Source organism: Tasmannia lanceolata, unplaced genomic scaffold, assembly GCF_043159265.1.
Source record: "Tasmannia lanceolata isolate RefF3 unplaced genomic scaffold, GAP_Taslan_0.1 ptg000008l, whole genome shotgun sequence".
Classification (NCBI taxonomy): domain Eukaryota; kingdom Viridiplantae; phylum Streptophyta; class Magnoliopsida; order Canellales; family Winteraceae; genus Tasmannia; species Tasmannia lanceolata.
The window spans coordinates 2,454,797-2,474,031 of record NW_027518685.1 but is presented as its reverse complement, the minus strand read 5'-3'; the positions used below and the strand labels follow the sequence as shown (position 1 = coordinate 2,474,031).

Genomic DNA, 19,235 nt, shown 5'->3' with positions numbered 1-19,235 from the left:
GCGCACCCTAGTGGCATTTATATGCACCCCCAAGCTATGCTTATTCTTTGGTTGGCGTGGGTGCATGATGAGTTCCTAAATTTTGACCTCAGAGTTGGGTTTGGTTTGAGCCTCTTGTGCCCACATTATCTTGGGCTTCGTTGGGCTTTACTAGGTATACTCAGGTATACCTCCTACCTCAATAAATTTGGGCAAAATTTCAACCCTAGTTACTTGAGTGTCAAAATTGCGAGGGAAGTAGAGTTGAGCGAACCTGGGTTCCATCATCAAAATTGATCCGCTCCATAACCCCATGCCCATTCCCTTACAACATATGAACCTATCCACAGCTAATATTTTTTTTTAAATATTATTCAACATAAGGGATTTGGTAGGGACCATTCGCGGTTGTGAAATGCCACATCGTAATCTCGTCTTAAGTTTTGTGATTTCACTGTCAGTGACCTACTTGAAATCTGAGTTTTGTGATTTCACTGTTAGCCGGTGACCTACGAATAAACATCAATAAATAATGAAGGAGAACGTTTCCTATTCCCTTTTGAAAGAAACACTCAGAATCAAAACCCTATTTGCAAAGCTTGCTCCACCCTCAGCAATGGTGGAGAAAGGTGGGAAAAAGGAATGTTATATAACGTGGAGAGGAAGAGACAAATCGTCCAAGATCCTCCCTCCCCGTATGAAAGTAAGGTATCTATGCCTCTTTCATACTCAGAATCAGTACCCTATTTGCAAAGCTTGCTCTACCCTCAGCAATGGTGGAGAAAGGTGGCAAATAGGAATGTTATATAACGTGGAGAGGAAGAGACAAATCTTCCAAGATCCTCCCTCCCCGTATGAAAGTAAGGTATCTATGCCTCTTTCTTTTTCTTTTACGTGTAGTAGTGATCTTGGAACCTCCCAATAAAGAAAAAATTAAAAAAAAAAAGAGTAAAGCATTTCTTGGGTATGCGTAAATGACTGCATTGGCCAAAGATTCTGAGGCCATCCATACAAGAAGCTGGTATTCAGTTTCAGCTACGTTGCTTTCTGATTTGCCATCACTTTCACAAGAAAATATTGCTCATTTTCACCCAATTATCATGATTAAATCTAAATATCAAGAAAGCAGAGAGAAAGAGAGAGAGACAGAGAGACAGAAAGAGAGAGAGAGAGTGAGACAGAAAAAGAGAGAGAGACAGAGAGATAAAGAGAGAGAGCGGGAGATGGAAGAGGCAGTGAGTGGCATGTTTGAGGGAGTGACCGAGAAATTCCCTCGAATCATAGAAAATTCCAGGCAAGAAATCTTGAAAAGATTAGCAGATCCGTTTGATCAACGTACTTACTTTGCGGGATGGCAAGGTGTGGGGAGATGGAGAACAGGAAGATATATATTAAAGGTGGCAGTGGAATCCCATCTGTTCGATGTGTTTATAATTGTAAGGCAAGGAACCCATTGTACTACACGGGATTTGCAGATGAAAATTGCACAGAAATTGGGAATTCAGTTACCTACAAAGGATGATGATAATGATCATGATCACGATGATGATGATGTTGATGATCTTCGTTCTGATGTTGGTGCTGATGAGAAGGTAGCGTATAGAATCCAGGAATCGTTGGTGAGTAGAAGGTTCTTCTTGCTTATAGAAGATGTTTATACACCAAGAGCCAAGTTGGAAGTAATAGGAGTTCCCACCGACATATTGTCAGCAAGAAGATCCAAGATTGTATTAGTGTTTTATAGTTTTCGTGATTCATGGACTTCGGAAAATCCTGGACGACCACGGGTCATAGTTTTTGATAGCTTTAACAAGGACAACGCATGGGAGTTGTTGTACATGGAGGCAGCTCAAGTGGCTGCTGCTTTGTTGATGAGATGTGGAGGAACTACTCCTACTCTAGCTCCAGACATTGTCCTCGACTGCCTCTTTTATCTTGAGCTGGTCAAATCTGATTATATGCGACGTATACCCATTCCCGAACTGGTATGGCTTCTAAGATATTGGATGGCAGAGGGATTGCTTGGAGGAGTAGAGGATTGTGATTCGCTAGAGACCACATTGCTTCAACCTCTACTCATGGAACTCCGGGATCATGCCATGCTCCGAGATGATAATATTGTGCCTCCACTTATATGGGACATAGCTCCTTCTGGAGGTTTTGTAAAATGGTATGCTCCTGACACTCGGTACGGTGTATCAGAAAAGCCTACCATGTTTGAGAAGTGGGAAGGCGCAAAGAGGATCTACGTCAAGTCCCATGAGGATGTGCCTCTGCTCTTTGCGGATACTAGATTTAGGCTTCCTCCAAAATGCTCTAAACTAATAACTTTGTTGAACCTGTATGACTTGGAACATCTCCCTGAATCCTTTTTTGACCACATTCCGGGACTTCGAGTCCTCCACGTCTCATCCTCAGGTATGTCATCGTTGCCCTCTTCTTTGTCTTCTTTGCGCAACCTTCGATTACTCAGATTAAACAACTGTAACAGCTTAGAGAATCTTTCCCCTTCCATATTACAAGCTTTGGAGAAACTTGAGTTGCTTGATCTTTCTGGAAATTCCTTTAAGGAAATGCTAGACGAAACCTTTGAGAACATGCACAATCTCCGACATCTTGATCTTTCTTCTACTCAAATCACCTCATTTCCGTCATCAATTTCCAGCTTGCATAATCTTAGGTTTCTCAATCTTTCCAACACGCTGATCATCTCACTTCCATCAACACTGTCTGGCCTTAGAGTTCTCAAAAAGTTGTCATTAATAGGTTGCACTATATTAAAGACTGTGATGCCTTGTTTGCAACATCTCACCACTCTCGAACAACTTGACCTCTCGAATTGTGCAAACCTACAAGATATCCAAGAAGCTGCTGCTTCTTTCGGGCACATCTTGCCAATACTTCGAGTCCTTGACCTTTCAAACACAACCCCGATTGTTCACCTCTCCCTTAGAGGTAACTCGAGCTTGGAGACCATAAACTTGAAAGGGCTAACAAACCTTGAGGTTCTTGATCTATCTAGCACTATTATCAAGGAATTTCCATACGAGATCTCGGACTTTACACGCCTTAAACGCTTGGACCTACTGGGCACAAAGCACCTTCTCTCTGTTGATTGGGAAAGAATACGTCTGCTACCGCAAGAGCTGATTTGGAATCAATGTGAAGCAAAAAATGGAGATGGAGGTGGAGCTTTCATTTCTGTGACCAGCACTGAGTTTTTTGCATCTCTAAAAGCATCCTCTCGCTTGTGGAACCAAAACTGCTTTTCCCGGTTCCGTTTCTGTATCTCTCCTTGTGAAGAACAGGGGAATGTAGATGAAGACATCCTTCATCTTCGAGGGGAACAATTTTTCTACAACAACTATTACACCCAAAGCCAAAGACACAGTTTTTCTAATCCAAAAAGCCATCTTGACAGACATTTAGATATCCGAGGAGGTGGGAGGCTTGGCGATAAGATCTCTGGAAGCAAATTTGTTGACGGGGTTTTAGGCCACACGGATTCATTAACTTTGTGTAACAATATGTTTGTTACAAGTCTATCGGTTTTGGAGAATGTCGGAGATATGGCGGAATTAAAGGAATGTGAAATAACGAAATGCAACAACTTGGAGAATGTCTTTGTTGGAAAAACTGCAAGGATTCCCTCATTTAGGTGCCTAGAAAAACTGTGTCTCTCTCATCTAGCAAGACTGAGGACAGTGTGCGAGGGGACAATTGGGAGAGGAAGCTTCACTTCCTTGAAAAGCATATGCATAGAGTTTTGTCCCAGACTTGTCAAGCTCTTCTCTTCTGATGTATGTTTAGGAACACTTGAAACACTCGAAATAAGATTTTGTGCTAGACTGGAGGAGATGTTTCAGGGGGGGAAGGATAGAAGGAAGCTCGCTCCAACGGCTACACACCATATGTTTGTGGGGGTTACCGCATTTGACGAGTATTTACAACGGGTACTGTCAGCTGCGTGCATTAAAGAAGCTAAAAGTCAAAGGATGTCCAAAGCTAAGGAAGCTTCCTCTCCGTGTCATTGTTGATGATCCAAACCCAAATGCTGCGCCAACAAAGGTAGAGGTTGAAGGTGAGTTGAAATGGTGGAACCAACTCAATTGGGAAGGCGAGGGGATCAAATGCAACACACAATTTCATGAATCGCGCCCCTATACCATCTGATTCTTTGCTCGTTATTCTTGAAGTCCTCCAATTATATCTGTTAGTTTTTTGTTGCTTGTGTGTACGGATGTTTGTGGTTTGTGTATTTAGTTGTTAAGAAAGCTATCGTGTGAATCCATGATTTGTGATCACGTTTGTAATTTTATTTTTTTTGAATGATATGATTACATCTGTATTAGAATTGGTTTGCGCTTCCAAAAATGCATATTTGAAATCAGGTTTGTATCAGAGGTTGTTTGCGCTTCCAACTTTGATGATCCTCATTGTATGAATGTAGATTGTCTTATTTTCACAAAACAAATTATGGATTTGACGCTGACAATTTTATTTCAATATTCCCGAGAGAATGGACAAGATATGAGTTGCTCTAACATTCAGGATTAATTAAGCATTGAACCTGGCATAGTGTGGAGCGATAACAAACAAGAGGGTTCACACAATCATCCAATGAACTGTCCCTACCCGACCGAGAAATATTTTAATAGACATCATCAGAAATATAAATAAGACACATCGGTTGGTCAGAAATTATTTTGTGTGCAAATCCCTAACTCTTAAGCTGTCATTTCTCTCGATCGATTCATTTGAAAGCCAATACATTTTAAACCACCAGTGCATTAGCAGTGGCAAATAAATCGGAATCAACCAAATAGTTGTGTTGGGCAAACTATTTGGTTGATTCCGAGCCCCAAGCCCAAGCATTAAACCCTGAGCATCAACTAATATAAAATATTCCCCCAACCCTTAAAAAAGTTTCTTTAACTGTTACCAACTGTTTTGGGAAAAGATCATATCAGCACAATTGCGTTTTAATAATTGCACAAATCTAGCTTGTATTTTCTTTTTTAATTGACTTTTGAAAGCCTTTTGGGAACTGTAATGACCTTTGACAGCTCTTTAAATAATAAAGGACAAGATGGGTTAATGTAATTATCAAAACATGGTTATGCAGATATCATTTCCCATTTTTTAAACTAGTAAAAAGTGCACGTGCAACTAAGATATAATGAATATCAATATGAAAGAATACAAGAGCACCTTATACAGTGTCAACTTTCATTGCTCAATATGCACTGCAAAACAAGGCTCACTTTTCATGGAAAAGACTTGATTGATATGAATCTAGGGATCCTTCAGCTTTGTTACTACGTTAAAAGAAACAGGATGTTGTCCTCATCAAATGTTAAAAAACAAATTTTCTAAGATCGCCATGATGGTTCACAAATATGCTCAAATGCATCTATGGTGCCTCATCTGCTGTTGGTTGTGATGAATTGATGTATACATTCAATGATTTTGGTCTTTCAGGGCTGAAGCCATTCATAGCTCTTATATCCAATTTGTATCAGATACTTGCACAAGGGAATTATTCTCCAAAAACTTTTGCTGCAAAGAATATGCATGAAAAATCTAATTCATATCAATTACCGTTCAAAAAAAAAAAAAAAAAAAAAAAACCATATCAATCAAATCACTTTTAGAAAAAATTCCTAACTCATCTATATTATCAAGATAGTGTGTCCAAATACCTTCCAATGTATCTCAAAGACTTTGCAGATGAACCATCCTTAGGGAACTTGCATATCTCCAAATCGGCAGGAGAATGTTAAGCAAGAACAGCCAAGAAACTAATAAAATTATAAAAAAGATCAGAAAATTGATCTGTATGTACTTTGCTGTTCATCTCAGTTCTTGGCATATCCTTTGTTCACTTAATAATTGTTTCCTTTCTTTGGAATCTACATTGTATGGAAATAACTCTAATAACTTATGACACACTGGGTTACCGTATAGACCAAAAATACATGATTATGGAAAAAAGAAAAGCGATGCAGAAACATATGAATGGGAATAACATAAAGTTAACCATCAAAAGTGTTGGGGATGGTGAGGCCACCAGCACCAAGGCCACCAAACATATTCATCAACAAATCCAAATCCCATGTTGTTCTAGGGTGAACCTGTTATTGAAACAAAAATAGAAGATGGTCTTTGGAATTTCAGTGGAAAGCAAATGAAGAACCTGTGCCACTGCTAATCTGACGAAGAAAGACCCAGTATAAAAAGATTATGGAGCAAGCATGCTTAGCAAATGAAGAAAAGTGTGCCAAAATGCAAGAAACAGTAGAAAGATCATCTACAACTGCTGCTTTGGGGTTATTTCCTATTATCCCAGCCACTGCTGGTTTCATCCAGTCTAATCTTATAGTATTGCTTAGGAAGAATCCCTTAGAAATGAACTTCCTAATGAACCACATTCTTGAATTCATTCCTTGCTATCTAATAAAAAAGATTAGTAGAATATTAGAATTAGTATGGCTGTTAAATATTAGTAGAATAATGGAATTAGTCTGATTATGGTTCAAGCCCCAAATCATGGGTAAAACATAATTGGTCATAAGAAAATAACCATCCCGAATTTAAGGCAAAGAGATGGGCTATAAATTCTTATAAACTCGAGAAATATTTTAGGCAGGAATTCATTTTGAAATTTTCCACAGCCAAACCTTTGGATTCAGTTTTTAGAATAGAGCATAAAATTGGGCTGTATCACATGATGCTTTTTTTTTTGGGGAAATGAAAGCCTACGCCTGTCTAACTTGGGGTTTGGGCTCAAATCATGGCTGCCATATTTTTATGGATGAGGAAATTTTTCCTTGTTATAAAGATTATCAACAGATTTTTTTCCCCTTGCAATTAAGTTCCTGTAAAGTTTCTTATTTGTTCATTTAAATTCATTTCCATCAATTTGTTAAGTTTATATTTTCTAATTAATTTTTTTATTCAAATGTCTGTCTTTTTAATAAAACGTCGGATGCAATATTCAGATGTCAAAATCTGTGGTTTATAAGAAGAGATTATGTATCATTGAAGTGTCGGGAAGAGCAATATTCATGTCATGAAAAGAAATGCCTATGGTAAGTGGGTATTAAATTTGAACTCTTGGACAATTGTGTTGCATTTCATTTTTTCCTGACAAACCATCACATACTCAGAAAATTACTTATGATTTTTTTTTCGTACGAAAATATTAAAATGTTTCTTAATTGTGTACTGACTTTCGATTGAGATAAATGATTTTCAATAGACAATGGTTTGTGAAAACTTCTATTACTTTTTACCCTTTTCTTCTTCGCAGCTTTGAAAGGAGGGTGAAATTTTCATTAAGTTCATCTAAAAAATGGGAAATGTCTATGGTTAGTGGGTATTAAATATAATCTATATGAAAGTGGTGTTGCGTCGCTCAACGTGATGAGGAGTTGTTTTAAATTAAAAAAGTTTTTAACCGAAACGTTTGATTGATTGAGCAGTTGTAAACTCAAATGATTAGACTGAAGAAGCTTTTGAACTTGAAATATTTATGGAGTGCTACACAAAATTTATAACCAAGTTGGATCCTAGCCTCATCAAGGCAATGTTGAGTTTTAAGATTTTAAAGCTTGTCCACAAATATATAAGTCCAAGGCCTCTGATTCCAAATTTTAGAAATCCTCAATGAGGGTTGTGCCCCCAAATGGCAATTTTGTGTACATCCAAAAACAGAACCTTGGGGATGGTTTTTGGTTTTACAATTTCAATGGTTTCTCAGCAGAGTAAGAAATCTAGCAATAAATGCGAGTTCATTGCTTATTTTATCTTTGCTTCGGAGTAGAGCAGATGGTTGATGGGCAGACAAGCCTCATGTATAGAATCATCCTATTGATACTGTTTAGGCATGAGAAACCTCATGCCATTCTCTTTAGGTCGATGCCCAAGGAAGTTCTGATGTGAAAATGGATGTGAAAATGGAAGAACAAGGGGTTAGATTAGAATCCATTTCAAAAAAGGGGTTAGATTAGAACCATAAAGAATGAAACAATATTATCTCAGACAAAAAGACACACAAGATGCAATTCTTTTAACATAATGCAAGATCTAGCATTCTAATCAACATTATTTTGTGGGAAAGAGGGTTTACTGTCTTATTTTTCATGTATCATGGGTTAGAGGCAAGGTTTTATGTCCTCCTCTTATATCTTTTATTCCTATTAAGAAAATTTAAGGTGTCTCCCCAGGTTTCAAAATAAAAAATAATAAAAAAATAATAATTCTCAACAACATTATGATATCACAATCGAAGGCAAGTTTTTTGTCCTCTCTATATTTGACCATCTCAGTCTGTTTATAATGATATTAATTACCAAAAAAATAAATAAATAAACAGGAAGGAAACATTATGTTCAAGTTTCATGTCTTGAAATTTCCAAGAAAGAATTAATTTCCTATTTTTTGGTTCCTCAAAGACAACTACAATTTATTTCGCCTTCATTACTATTTTGGGAATCATAGAAGAATAGAAACAAAGGAAATCCTCAGAGAGTTCTTACAGTTGTGAGCAGGAGGAAAGGAAATCTACACGTGCCAGTAAGGTATTTTACAACATCTAAATGAACCATCATCTTTTAATTTCCCTCTAAATTGGGGAGAGAAAATTTTCTGCCAACAATGCTTTTCTTGAAATCCAAATGGGGCCTTAAGAAAAAATAGCATGAAGAAATAACATCATTCTACATCATATATTGATCTTACCGCCATTGACACTAAGGAAATCATCATCACAATCAGAGTCCAAGTAGGCTTGGTTATCAAAGAATGACTCTTCTTTACTACCTGTGAAGGCATAGACACATATAAATAAATAAAAACAACATAGCACGAATTTAGAGAACCGGCCAAAAGTGAAAATGACAGGCATAAGACAGAGAGAATATTTGTGCTAGGACATAGAAACAATTAAGATGAAAATGGTCAGAAACAAAAAAAAATGGTGAAACCAAGACTATTGCATAACTGGCAAAAGATTCATGACCATGTTCAGACTCGTATTTTGATTAGCATAGGAATAGTGAGAGTCTCAAACCAACTGTATACAATTAATGGAAAAATGGATTATAAATCACACATTACATATGGCCCTGCTGATTTTAGATTGTGACCACCGATTGAAAGAATCATTAGTGCAGTACCTTGGTTCAAAGGAAGATTTAAGATATATTACAACTGATGATGCAAAATAGAATTTTTTTTTGAAAAGATACTCTCGTTGTATGGTACAAGGAGTGTGTTGATGCATAGTTATTGGAAACCACAGTACCAAATGGGAAACCATTCTCCAGAGAAACCATTACGTGGACCAAATTCCTATATGACCCACAACATGTCCCTCCCTCCCCAAACCCCTGTTTTGCCACTGAATTAGACTCCCTATGAACATGATAAAATGAGATTTCTCACTCAACCAAACAGGGACTTTGCTCCCATATCCAAAGCTTGAAACCTCACAGCTTTCACAATACATCAATTCCATCAAAGAAGCCTTCTGCCCAAGCACTGGACTAAGAAAAAGGCAAACTAAAGCCAAGAAAAAAGCACCCAATCTTAACATTGTAAAACTACCCAACTATTTGTCAGGAAGGAATGGACAATCTTCGCCCAGCGGCTAGAAATTTGAAGAATCTCTCTATGGCAAGTTCTCAAGCTCCTCAAAAGAGGCTTTCCTTCCCCCGAAATCCAAAAGCCCTAACTCAAAATAATGCATCTAAAGACTAAAGTAGGGCAACAGAATCAAACTCCAGAATCATCATCATCTCGAATGCTAAGATATTGAAAGAAAACCAGCGAAAAACTACTTAATCCTCTCCAGTCGATTTTTGGGAATTCGGGTTGACCTTTTCCCTTAAAATCAGGTCGGGTTCAAGTTGATTCCTTTTCATTTTTTAGCAAAAGCTAAAACCGAATAAAGAATGGGTATTAGAGCCTTGACAAAGGAGAAATAAAAGCTCACCAAGCTTTCAGGATGACAAAATTGTGGTGTAGACATATGTTGCATCTGGACATTGGGATTTCATGTAAACTATAAGCCTTTCTCATGCTTGTTGATACCGATGGAGAAAAGATTTCAGGAAAAACTAATTTTCTAAGCAATCTGTTACTAAGCGAAGCCAGAATATTCGGTGCCTCAACACCTCAAACCTATCATTCACAATCACACATAATTCTTTTATTCAAATCCAATAAGGCTCTTTGAGGACTTTTCACAAGCAGTGAGGGCCTTGGATTTCTACAATGAGCACTTGTCAATGGCATTAAAACCAAGAAGACTGCAATCAATTAGCCTATGGAATCTCATGCAATACTTGTATTGTGAAATCTCATGCTATTCAATTAAACATTCAAACTCAAATCAAACCAACCAAAAGTCCAAGCATGATCATACGATCAACATGACAAGGCAGCATTACCTCATTTTCCATAAACATGAGATGAATGTTGTTCTATTTTAACAGAGAATATACATAATTTCAAAGCTAAACAAATTTGAAGTTTTGCAACACCGGCATAGTACATGGCCTTCCATACATTATACGACACACCTTGTTACCCAAATTGAACAAGGAGAAATTTGACAGAATAAACAACATGAGGAAACACTGAAGAAATTCCCCCAAAAAAAAAAAAAAAAAAAAAAACCCAATCTCCAAACCCTCGCCTTAAACCCTTCTCAACTATCGAATCAAACACACAAAGAACATCTCGAATTGCACACTAATCAACCTAAGCTGAAATCCAGAAATAACTATCTTTCTACCAAATGAAAAACATCATAATCGAGAACAAGTTCACCAATTCAAGTTCTCAAACTCCTCAAAACAAACCAAAAACCCTAACTCAAACTAAAACATCTAAAATTAGGGTAACAAAATCAAACTCCAAAAAACCCAGGAAAAAAATATCCCAAACCACCAAAGCCCTCTCCCATAAAACCCTATTTTGCAGATATGATGTGAAAAATTACCTTATCCAACAAGAGATTGATTCGAAGGTGGGGAATCCTCTTCTTTAATGGCAGCTCCGTGCGATTTTCGTGAGGAATGAGAGCAGGAAGGGTTTCGGAACTACGGGGACAAAATAAAGTAGGGGAAGACGACAGGACTCTTGCAGATGGAAACACGTGGCTGGGAAAGGAAAGGTCAAGATTACATGTGGTGGGATTTTTTACACTTGCCGAGAGGCGAAATGACAAAAATGCCCAGGAAAATGGGACCGAGCAGGAAGATTTACAAAACAAGGGTGTGTAATTTCAGAAAAAGACGCAGACGAACATTCATGCGTTTTCCCTTTTAGTAGTAAAGGATTCTCATATCTTAATCTATATACTAGTGGGACTACCCGTGCAAGAAGCTATTGATAAGTCTGTTAGTATGAGTAGAATGTATTTGAGAAGTTTTCGATGGCATTATCATATTTTAAAAACTCAATTAGTTTGGAGCAAGTTTCTTTGTGAAAAACATGGCAGAACCTATTATCACATTTTTTTTTAGTTATGCAAGAGTTAATGAAGATTTAATTGACTGTGTAGGCGACTAGGCATGTAGCTTGGCACTGGTATTCTAATTCAAGCAAAACCTCATTTCCATTAGAAAAAACTTAGATATATCTTTTTTCTTAAATTTCTTGGTGAATTTAGCTAGAAAAGGCATAGGGCTGGCAATTTCACCCGTGAAACCGGGGATCCGCCCCGCCCCGCCCCGAACGGGGTGGGGATTCCCCGACTTGGGGCGGGGATGGGGACTTTAAAAATCCCCCAAAGCGGGGACGGGGCGGGGATGGAGATGGCCCCACCCCGCCCCGCCCCGTTTTACTATGCAAGCCATTATCAATATCCTCTTATTTTAGTATTGTTTTAGTGTTTTTTAAGTTAACAGTAAATATTTTTTTATGCTAGTGATATTGGCACTACCATATTTTGATAAGTGCACAAATACGGCTTGTCTTTTTCTTTTTTTGGGATGTTAAAAGTTTTTTTGAGGTGAGGATATTTGTGGGGGGCGGGGATGGGGATTAGGTATTCCCCCGCGGGGCGGGGACGGGGATTCCCCGCCATCCCAGAAGTGGGGATGGGGAATGGTCCTTCCGGCAGGGACGGGGACGGGGAATGCAACATCCGGCCCCGCCCCGCCTCGTTGCCAGCCCTAAAAAGGCATTATCAACACCCATTTTGAAACTTCTCAGTTTCCACACAATGCATCTATTAAAGATGAAGATAGGCATGTCACCTCAATGGAGTTCAAACTATCTGAATCCAATTACCAAAACTATAGAGACAAAATTTAAGCAAGCAAACTAACTACCTTGTATAATGCCATCTTAAAAAGCATACATACTGTTAAAATCAGAAGATTTCTAATAAACTCTTGGATAAATTACAATGAGACAAGGAGTGTTTAAATAAAACACTCAAATGATTACATGTAAAGAGTTTAAGATAATAAAGGAAAGAGATAATCTCAGTCTAACTAGTTACCTAATCAAGCCTACTTACCTCAATTTACACCCAAATCAAATCAAATCAAATTTCCTAATTTATGTAACTTGCCCCCATCTAGACCAGGCAAACGGGTAACCCGCACGTAGGGGTGTAAATGGATATTTGAAAATTTGATTACCGTCCGTATCCGAATCCGTTTAAAGCGAATATTATCCGAATCCGTTTCAAGCGGATATTATCCGAATCCGTTTATGAGATATCCAACTCTCAGCGGATGCGAATATGGTAAATGGTATATCCGATCCGTTTAACATCCGAATCCGAGAAGTACATCCTTTTTATTTATTATTAATAATATCATTAATATTTATTTTTAGTAGTGGCACACTATCTTTTATTTCAAAATGAAAAGTGGAGTTTAACATGGCTTCTTTATGAAGCAACATATGTGGGATGTAGGATGAAAGAGACAAATGGATGATGGTGATTGAAAGAAGATGGCATAGCTTCTAGAGAATTCTAAAGCAAAAAGGCCATCTAGATCATTGATCATAAATGGACGACTCGGATCAATTTTCATTCGAGGAGTAAGAAGGAGAAGAAAGATAAAGTGCTGCAATAAAATGTTCAAATTTATCAGATAAAGGGATACGGATAATATTCGAATTCGAACAATATCCGCTGGAATCGAATTTGGTAATAGATACTAAATATCCGTCGAATTCGAATTCGGATAGTGTATACTGTAATCGAATTCGGATATAGCCATATCCGCTTCGAATTCGATTTGTTTACACCCCTACCAGCGCGGGTACGGGTACGTATAAAAAATACCCGTGATTGTACGGGTAGGTTTTTCATGTACTCAGACCCAACCCGTGCGGGTTGGGTAAACCCGCGGGTAACCCAATAAATTTATATATATATATATATATATATATATTTAAAACTTTGCGGCAACGACGATTTCATTCATTTCGCGGCCTACATGGTTGTTAATTGTTGTAAGTTTACCAACCATTCTTTGCAAATTTCAGCACCCAATTAAAGTTAATTAGGTGGATCAATCCCAACCATTGAAATTTTGGTCCCACACACAGGGACATGTAAGTGCAATCATGACTATTGGCCACCCACATAGTCTGATTGCTTTGCTTGTTTTGTTGGCCACCCACATAGTCTATTTTTAACTGTTTAGTGTTAAGTCCTGTGGACCCCGATCCGAGGACGGCAAGGGAACGGGTTCCTAACACCCTCTAAGATCTCCACAACGTGAAGGAGAGCTCTACCAAGGAACTCTCGAAACGGATGCCACCCTCACAGCATAGCATGAGTGGCGATATAAAAAGAAAGAGATACATCCTGATCAGGAGCCAGGGCTCGAAACCAAGATATATCTAAAAATAACTCAGAGTCGCCATCTATGGACACGCCATGGAACCAAAACAAATGCTCTGTTTGCAATGGATAACCAGAGATACAAAAGGTCCGTGCCTGATGACGAGTGGAGAAGGTCCGAAGAGCGCCCCCAATTCGCCCGAGTGCGAACAATTGGTCTCTTATGCCATTTATTATTAACCTTGAAGAGTTTCAAGCGAAAATCATATGAAATGGGAACACGCATCTCCGAGAAAACGTCTATCTAATCATGCATGTCTCGGAGATGAAAATAAGCACACACAAAAGAACCGAAATAAGTGCCACCTAATGATAGCTAGGTTATGAGTGACATGCTAATAGGTGTCTAAGTTCTTATGAGCAAACACATGCATGCTACAGCTAAAGGCATAAAGTCTGCACACGATAAAAAATCTAGAACTGGCAGTTAATCATGAAATGAATTAAGATACAATAAACGAAGTAAAGAATAAACAGAAATGCAGGCAGATAAAAGAAGAAACATGTGAACGAAGTAAAGAATAAGCAGCAATGCAGGTAGATAAAAGAATAAGCATGTAAGAAAGCCAAGAAATGAACACACACTATCAGGATCCTATGTAAAAATTGATATACAAACATAAATCCCAAGCGCTAACAACAGACCCTAAGACTCTAATGCCTAAGCCCGAGTCCTCGGATGGTCTGATATTCATCCAAAGAAGCCTACGTATCCCCGCCTCCACGAGAATCAAGGCAACGTAGTTCTTCGCACCTATTCTAAACTATGATGCCTAAGACACCTAGACCTCTATCTTAGACTCGATCTAAAAAACCGGACTAGTTCTTAAAGCTTCTTGTACGATTATTTAAATTTCAGTGAATTGTAGATTTTAGGACACCCTATATGCCCTAACTAAATGCAGGTTAGCCCTAAGCTAATGCAGGTGGTTCCTACAACCTATGTGTAACTAGGCTGTATTTCCTAAGGAAAACAAAGGGTTGACTGACGCATCCTATTCTAGTCATCAGTCGGCGATGTGGATCGCCAACTGACCGGACGGAGGCGCTCCTATTGCTCTAGGACAAACCCCTAACTCTAAAACAAGCACACAACAAACAGACAACAAATCAGAACAAAACCTCAACTCTAAAACTCTCTATCTAAGACAAAGTCCTAACTCTAGAGGAAGATTTTTTCGAAAAAAACAATGCTTTGAAAGATTTTTGGTATTTTTAAAAGGGTTAAATGATTTATTTACAAAGTTTGGCTAGACCTGAGATAAGTATCTCAAGCTGCACTACGTACCTCGTGGAAGAGGATCAAGCCAACGTAGTTCGAAAATCGAACTCTCCTACTACACTCTTAAAACTACTCAATACTTTAGATGATTTTGGATTTTTCTGTTTGTTAAATGTTTTTGATATTTTCAAAGCTTTCCAATGTTTTTGAATTTCAAATTTCTAATGTTTTTTTGGATTTTAAAGCTTTTCCAATGCTCTGGACCTTTAAATATTTTCACTCTTCAAGGGAACACGCAAGTAACACCACACACTAGGGCAAAGCCCTAAAGCTAAAGGGGAAACCCCGAACAAGCAATTAGCATCTCAAAGAGACAAACCACAACAAGAAAGTTAGTGTCCCAGGGAGTACAAATGAGTCGGAGACTCTCTAATAACACTACCAAGTCTAAGACTCGCTCTAAAAGAGGAGGCCACTCTAACATGAGGCTAGGTAAGCCTCCTAAAGGGGAAACTCTCTATATGAGACAAGGCTTGTCTCCGAGACACAAATGACGTAAACAAAGGTTCTGATGAGACAGGGCAAGTCTCCTATATACAAAGGAGGGGTATGTTACTTGGACTGAGCATGTACCCTAAGGATGGGCTTGGGCTAGCGCCTTCATCGCCCTCGCAATACAAGCCCTTGTAAAAAGCTGAATGATTTTCAAGATAATTCTAATACTGCTAGTGAAAAGGTTAGGGCATAAGAAAATGAAAGAATCCAATACATTCTAGATTTCCCTAAGGCCATTACTCATATAAGAAAGCATCTCCCCTAATTATCTATCTGCCGCAACCTGAAAGACTCTACTGATTTCCACTAATGATATTTTCAATGAAAAGAAGGAAATGCCACTAAGAAAATTATATCAAAGCTATATGATGACCACAAAATAAGAACACGTTATGATTTGCATAATCTTTCCCCCTCAAGGTTCATAATCAACACAGGATTAGGACCAAGGACAGAATTTCGCCCTTTATTTATTTCGACCATGAGGCATAGTTATCAAAACAAATTGCATTTCATGCAAGTATCAACATCAGATGCTGATAATTCATATGAAGAGCTCACACACAGAGAGATCATCACAAAGACATAAGAACATTCTCAATCAACAAGTAATAAATCGTAAAAATTATACCAACAGAAAGCAAACGAGCATAAGGAAGAATACCTTCTTTGGACAGCGCTATGATCCCCAAATTGGGTAAAACTAACAGTCGGGCCCCTAGCTCCAATTCTCAAAATTAGCCAGCCTTCGAACTTTCCTCCTTCTCTGATTTTCTTAAAGCTCCAAATCCCCAAAATGAGAAAAGGGGTTTATAGATGGGGTGAATGGGAGGAAAATGGATGAAGAATGTGGGCGAGAAGTGGAGCCGGAAGTGGCTGGCCGGACTCCGGTGAAGAACCCACCGGAGAAGATGGGTAGAGGGGATGGGATTCTCCTCTCCCCCTCTCCCTCTCTCTCTCTCTCTCTCTCTCTCTCTCTCTCTCTGTTTTTTTCCAAAAAATGGGTTTGATGGGGTCTGCCGGAGAAGGAGTGGCCGATGATGGTGAAGATGAAGGTGGGTTTTATGGGTTATTCAGATCTGAGAAACGGTGATCGGAAAAAATGGAAGATGGGCATGGATGCTCAGATCTGATTGTAGAGGAAAGAAAGTGAAGTGGGTTTGAGGCGGAGATGGCGGCTGCAATGGTGATTGAATTCCGGTCGGAGTTGGTGGTCGGAGGTGGAAGATGGAAGAAGGTGGTGGTGAATGGTCGGATTTAATGGAGGAGGGTAATGGAGGTGGCTCGGATTTGTAGAGGGATGGTGGCGGTGCCGGATTCCGGTGGGCGGATTCCGGTGGCCGAGGTTGGAAAAGGGGTTGTACGGAGATGGTTTCAAGGGAGGTGGCTGTGGGGATAGAAATGGTGGTGCCTGGCCGGTGGGGACGGATTCCGGTGATGGTGGTGGTGGTGCAGATGAAACGAAGAAGAAGAAGAAGGTCGCGGCCGATCGGAGTTCCGGCTAGAGGTGGTGGGTCGGAGGAGGTGGATGGGGTTTGTGGTGGATGGAGGTTTGTCGGAATCCGGTAGGAGCCACCGGAGAAGACGAAGTTGCGGTCAGAAGATGATGGTGAATGGGGTTTTGACAGATTTCTGGTGGGAAACCAAGCCGGAGAAGAGGTTTTCTTCTTCTTCTTCTTCTTCTTCTTCCTTTTGCTCTCTTTTCCCCCTTGCAGCTGCGGAAATTTCTCCCTCTCTCGCTACTCCCTCCTTTTCTGCCGAAATGAGGCGCCTCCCCTTTAAACCCTAATTCGATGGGGGGTCTTGTAGAGGGAAGTGATAGATTTGCACCCCCCCCATTCTCCATGGACAGCCACCTATAATGTATTTATGACTCTCTTTTATATTTAACAGGGTAGCCCAGGGTAAAACCAAGCCCAAGGGAAAATGATATCCTTAGCTCCATTTCTTCTATGGACAACCCCTGCTATGATGACACACTCCCCTACTGCATAGTGAAATTACACCATTAACACAAACCCGGCTCGTTTATTGGGCAATTTCCATCGGCTTCTGATGAAAATTTACGGACACTTTATTAGAGTTCTAAACTATGCTAGAATGAAATTTGGGACTCTATAACACACATTTAAAAGAAATTTATTCAAAAATTACGCATTTGAGGTTCGGGTTTCGAAAATTTATTTAATTTTAGGAAATTACGGTCCGGTCAAAATGGGGTGTCTACAGATGCCCCCTCTTTGGCAGAGTGTGCTTGTCACACGAATGGCAAAGCTGAACAGACAACACATTTTGGCCGGCCCGAAAACAAAGTAAAACAAGTTTTTGGGTTTTGACTCTAAAATGATATTCACAAAGGTAAAATAACAAACTAACATTACGAGACTCAAAGACTAAAAGCAAAGGGGAGATAACATCTCTCCGACTCTTGACTCGGCGATCATTACATCTCAATGAGATGGCCTCTCTTGGAACTCTTAACTCGACAATTCATATCACATGGGTGAAACTACTTTCCACCTCAAGCACTCAAAACAATGGGGAAACTGCTTTCAAACAAGCATTCTAAATTAAAAGAAACTACTTTTCTCTCAAACAATCAAAACAAAAGGAAACTACTTTTCCGACAAACATCACAAACACGAGAAACTACTTTTCTCCAAAAAACTCTATCTCTGAGAAACTACTTTTCTCCAAAAACTCTATTAATGAGAAACTACTTTTCTCCTCCAAAAACTTCAAATAACTGAGAAACTACTTTTCTCTTCCAAAATCTCTATACCTGAGAAACTACTTTTCTCTCCAAAAACTCTTCCTTTGAGAAACTACTTTTCTCTTCCAAAAACTTCAAATAATTGAGAAATTACTTTTCTCTTCCAAAAATCTTCAAATAATTGAGAAACTACTTTTCTCTTCAAAACTCTATTTTCGAGAAACTACTTTTCTCTTCAAAAAAACTTCAAATCATTGAGAAACTACTTTTCTCTTCCAAAAATCTATCTTTGATAAACTACTTTTCTCCAAAAACTCTATTCATGAGAAACTACTTTCTCTCACAATCTTCATAATCACGGGGAAACTACTTCTTGCCCGATCTTTCAATTAAAAGGGGAAACTACTTTTCACCCAAAACTTCCAATTAAAAGGGGAAACTACTTTTCGCCCAATCTTCCAAACAATGGGGAAACTACTTCTCGCCCAATCTTAAAATCAACAGGGAAACTACTTTTCACCCAAAACTTCCAATTAAAAGGGGAAACTACTTTTCACCCAAAACTTCCAATTAAAAGGGGAAACTACTTTTCGCCCAATCTTCCAAACACGGGGAAACTACTTTTCGCCCAATCTTCCAAAGAATGGAGAAACTACTTCTCGCCCAATTTTTCAATCAACGGGGAAACTACTTTTCACCCAATCTTCAAAATAATGGGGAAACTACTTCTCGCCCAATTTTTCAATCAACGGGGAAACTACTTTTCGCCCAATCTTCAAAACAATGGGGAAACTACTTCTCGCCCAATTTTTCAATCAACGGGGAAACTACTTTTCGCCCGATCTTCAAAACAATGGGGAAACTACTTCTCGCCCAATTTTTCAATC

At 38.9% G+C, this 19,235-nt stretch overlaps 1 long non-coding RNA gene across 1 annotated transcript; it reads right to left on the bottom strand.

Moving 5' to 3' along the window:
* Window positions 1-5,143: 5,143 nt before the first annotated feature.
* On the bottom strand, window positions 5,144-11,138 carry LOC143883920 (uncharacterized). Its single transcript, XR_013252599.1, has 4 exons — window positions 10,988-11,138; window positions 8,722-8,802; window positions 5,682-6,113; window positions 5,144-5,538 (listed from the first exon to the last, which is right to left on the bottom strand). It is a non-coding gene; the product is annotated as an uncharacterized LOC143883920 (long non-coding RNA).
* Window positions 11,139-19,235: the final 8,097 nt, after the last annotated feature.